This window comes from Piliocolobus tephrosceles, chromosome 1 (genome assembly GCF_002776525.5).
Source record: "Piliocolobus tephrosceles isolate RC106 chromosome 1, ASM277652v3, whole genome shotgun sequence".
NCBI lineage: Eukaryota > Metazoa > Chordata > Mammalia > Primates > Cercopithecidae > Piliocolobus > Piliocolobus tephrosceles.
The window spans coordinates 213,868,475-213,873,416 of NC_045434.1; the positions used below are offsets into that span (position 1 = coordinate 213,868,475).

The window sequence follows — 4,942 nt, forward strand, 5'->3', positions numbered from 1 at the left end:
CACACTGCCTGGGTTCAGATCCTGGCTCATCCGTTTCCTAGCTGTGCAGCCTCGGGCAAGTTGCTTGACCTCTCTTTGCTTCTGTTTCCTCAGCCATAAAGTGGGAATTACCCTTCCTCAAAGAGTAGCTGTGAAGACTGAAGGAGGTAACACATGTAAGTCCTTTAGAACAGAGTCTATTACATTGGAAGTATTAGTTATTATTATTATCATTATTTTCTTTTTTGAGATGGAGTCTCACTCTGTTGCCTAGGCTGGAGTGCAGTGGCACAATCTAGGCTCACTGCAGCCTCCGCCTCCTGGGTTCCAGCGATTCTCCTGCCTCAGCCTCCCATGCAGCTGGAATTACAGGCGAGCTCCACCACGCCTGGTTAATTTTTGTATTTTTAGTAGAGACGGGGTTTCACACAATGTTGTCCAGGCTGGTCTGGAACTGCTGACCTCAGGTGATCTGCCCACCTCGGCCTCCCAAAGTGCTGGGATTACAGGCGTGAGCCACCGCGCCCAGCCATTATTATTATTATTTTGAGACAGGGTCTTGCTCTGTCACCCAGGCTGGAGTGCAGTGATGTGATCATGGCTTACTGTAGCCTAGACTTCCCAGGCTCAAGTGATCCTCCCAGCTCAGCCTCCTGAGTAGCTGGAACCACAGGCACACACCACCATGCCTGGCTAATTTTTTTATTTTTTGTAGAGACAGGGTCTTGTTATGTCGCCCAGATTAATTTTTTTTTTTTTTTTTGGAAACTGAGTCTTGCTCTTTTGAGTTGCCCGGGCTGGAGTGCAGTGGTGCCATTTCAGCTCACTACAACCTCTGCCTCCCGGGTTCAAGCAATTCTCCTGCCTCAGCCTCCCAAGCAACTGGGATTACAGGTGCCCACCACCAAGCCTGGCTTATTTTTTGTACTTTTAGTAGAGACAGGGTTTCACCATGTCAGCCAAGCTGGTCTCAAACTCCTGACCTCAAGTGATCCACCAGCCTCAAACTCCTGAAGTGTTGAGATTACAGGTGTGAGCCACTAAGCCCAGCCAACTATTACTAATACTGCTACTACTGCTACTACTACTATTTTTATTAGGCTTTTTTCTTCTTGCAGGTTTATTCCCAATACCAATTGTAGAAGTATTTAAGAAGTCCTAGTCTAATTCAGCAGCTCAGATGAGGAACCCCTGATATTCAAAAGCCCTAAGTCTGAACAGAACCTCTTTCATTGGCCCCCTTCTCCCAGTTAGTTGCTACTTACAACCTTCAAAGCCCTGATCAAATCTCACCTTCTCAAGTACACTGTAGAAATTGCGTATAACTGCACGGAATTGAAACCCATCTACTCGGCCAGACGCAGGGTCTCACACTTGTAATCCCAACACTTCAAGAGGTTGAGGTGGGATTGTCTGAAGCCAGGAGTTTGAGACCAGCCTGAGCAACAAAACAAGACCCCTGTCTCTACAAAGAAAAGAAAAGAAAGAAAAGAAAAGAAAATCATCTACGGTGGCAGGATGAAAAAGGAGCACACTGTCATCACTTAACAAGAAGTCAGGATAGAAAGACGGGCCTGGGCAGGCACGGTGGCTCACACCTCTTAGTACTTTGGCAGGCCGAGGTGGGACAATCGCTTAAGCCCAGGAGTTCAAGACCAACCCCAAGCAACATAGTGAGACCCTATCTTTACAAAAAGAAATTTAAAAATTAGCCAAGCATGGTGGCACATTTCTGTGGTCCCAGCTACTCAGAAGGTTGAAGGGGAAGGATTGCTTGGCCCTGGGAAGTCAAGGCTGCAGTGAGCTGTGATTGACCACTTCACTTCAGCCTGAGTGACAGAACAAGACCCTGTCTCAAAAAAAGAAAAAAGAAAAAAAGAAGAAAGAAAGAAATGTTTACATGCCTTATAAGGTTAATGTTATGAAGAATATGTCAAAAGAAAACCAAGAAGCAATGGGAAAATATGTTGGGTAAGAGCTTGATACATGTGGTGACAGAAATACCAGAGCCTTAGTATTCATATGGGATCGACTTCAAGGTCATGAGAACAGAAAAATGTCAAATCGGGGAATCCCAGGAATACCAACTGTGTGATTTGGTAATAAACATGGGAGATGGAGATAATAAGATGAGAGGTGGGGACGTATTTATTTGGTTGTGTTTGTCTTTTTCTTTTCTTCTCCTGGTTCTGTCTTCCCGGTAAAAGAGGGACATGTTTATATAAAGTGAATTAAACTACTCAGGGAAACTCACTGACCAATACAAGTTTATCTTTTTTTTGAGACAGAGTTTCTCTCTTGCTTCCCAGGCTGGAGCGCGATGGCACAGTCTTGGCTCATGGCACTTTCCGCCTCCCGAGTTCAAGCGATTCTTCTGCCTCAGCCTCCCGAGTAGCTGGGATTACAGGAGCCTATCACCACGTCCGGCTAATTTTTATATTTTTAGTAGAGATGGGGTTTCACTGTGTTGGCCAGGCTGGTCTGGAACTCCCAACCTCAGGTGATCCGCCCACCTCGGCCTCCCAAGGTGCTGGGATTATAGGCGTGAGCTACCGCGACGGCCAAGATGTTTATCTTTGTTCACTTACTTAACAAACACTTGTTGGAGCCTGCTGAGTCCTAAGATGCTCTAGTAGGTCCTGGGAGTACACGGTAATCAAACAAACTTGGTCTCGACCCACGTAGCACTGATATGCCAGTTGGGGTGCTAGGGCAAGTCAATAAAGAAGTAAACAATCTCTCCTTCCACAGCCCAAGATGCCAAAAAGAAAGAAGCCCAAGGGGAAAGAGGTGGCTCCCGTCCCTGCTGTCATGAATAAGCAGAAAGCCAAGAAAGTAGTGAATCCCCTGTTTAAGAAAAGGCCAGGTCAGGCGCGGTGGCTCATGCCTGTAATCCCAGCACTTTGGGAGGCCGAGGTGGGCGGATTACTTGAGGTCGGGAGTTCGAGACCAACCTGACCAACATGGAGAAACCCTGTCTCCAGTAAAAATACAAAATTAGCTGGGCGTGGTGGTGCATGCCTGTAATCCCAGCTACTTGAGAGGCTGAGGCAGGAGAATCACTTGAACCTGGGAGATGGAGGTTGCTGTGAGCCGAGATCACGCTATTGCACTCCAGCCTGGGCGACAAGAGCAAAACTCTGTCGGAAGAAAGACAGAAGGAAAGAAGGAAAAGAAAGAAAGAAAGAAGGAAAAGGAAGGAAGGAAGGAAGGAAGGAAGGAAGGAAGGAAGGAAGGAAGGAAGGAAGGAAGGAAGGGAGGGAGGGAGGGAGGGAGGGAGGGAGGGAGGGAGAGAGAGAAAAGAAAAGAAAAGAAAAGAAAAGAAAAGAAAAGAAAAGAAAAGAAAAGAAAAGAAAAGAAAAGAGAAGACTAAGAATTTTGGCATTGGACAGGACATCCAGCCCAAAAGGGACCTCACCAGCTTTGTGAAATGGCCCTACTGCATCAGGTTGCGGCGGCAGAGAGCCACCCTCTATCAATCAGAGGCTGAAAGTGCCTCCTGTGATGAACCCGTTCACCCAGGCCCTGGACCGCCAAACATCTCCTCAGCTGCTTAAGCTTCCCCACAAGTACAGACCAGAGACAAAGCAAGACGAGAAGCAGAAGCTGTTGGCTCCGGGCTGAGAAGAAAGCTGCCAGCAAAGGGGACGTCCCCACTAAGAGACCACCTGTCCTTCAGTGTCCTTCAAGCAGGAGTGAGCACCGTCACCACCTTGGTGGAGAACAAAAAGACTCAGCTGGTCATCACAGCACACGACGTGGATCTCATCGAGCTGCTGTCTTCCTGCCTGCCCTGTGTTGTAACATGGGGGTCCCTTACTGCACTATCGAGGGGAAGGCAAGACGGGGGCATCTAGTCCATAGGAAAATCTGCACCACTGTCGCCTTCCCATGGGTTAACTCAGAAGACAAAGGAGCTTTGGCTAAGCTGGTGGAAGCTATCAGGCCCAATTACAAAGACAGACACGATGAGATCCGCTGTCAATGGGGAGGCAATGTCCTGGCTCCCAAGTCTGTGGCCCGCATTGTCAATCTCAAAAAGGCAAAGGCTAAAGAACTTGCCACCAAGCTGGATTAAATGTACACTGATGAGTTTTCAGTACATAAAAATAATTAAAATAATACAGATTTTCCTCCAAAAGAAAAAAAAAAAGATGTAAACAAATGTACTGCTGTAAAAAGCACAATGAGAAAGTACCCATGAGAACAGCCACAGAAAGAACACTGGCACTCCCGGGAAAAGAAAGAGAAAAGCCACAAGGCAGCAAGGACAGGTGTATTCCAGGAATGTGACAAGGCCAAGTGGCCGGCAAATCGTAATCAAGGGGACAGTGGCTTGACAGGGTACACCTCTCTAAATGCATCTCCTAGGACTGGCCCTCACTCTAAGGCCAGCTTTGCTTGACTTGAACAAGCGAAGCACTCTCTTACCTCAGGCCCTTTCCATGACCTCAAACCCTCTTCCCCTGTGTCTTCTCATTGTTCACCCTGATTCAGATCTCTGCTCAATAACCCCATATCAGTGACCATCCCATCTAAAATAACCCCGTTACAGGCCAGGCACAGCGACTCACACCTGTAATCCCAGCCCTTTTGGGAGGCCAAGGTAGACGGATCACCTGAGGTCCAGGAGTTCAAGACCAGCCTAGCCAATATGGTGAAACTCCATCTCTACTAAAAATACAAAAATTAGCCAGGCATGGTGGCGCGTGCATGTAATCCCAGCTACCTGGGAGGCTGAGGCAGGAGAATCACTGGAACCCGGGAGGCAGAGGCTGCAGTGAGCCGAGATCACGCCACTGCACTCCAGTCTGGGTGACAGAGCGAGACTCCATTTCAAAAAAGTAAAATAAAATAGCCCGTTTAGCCCCACTCTGTCTTTTAACTTTACTGCACCTTTTCCCTTTAATCATTTGTCTACTTATTGTCTTGTATATAAATAGAGATATTATCTATCTTTAGA

The 4,942-nt window shown here is 47.3% G+C and overlaps 1 pseudogene; it reads left to right on the forward strand.

The window, feature by feature from the left end:
- Window positions 1–2,736: 2,736 nt before the first annotated feature.
- On the forward strand, window positions 2,737–4,057 carry LOC111544571 (annotated as a pseudogene).
- Window positions 4,058–4,942: the final 885 nt, after the last annotated feature.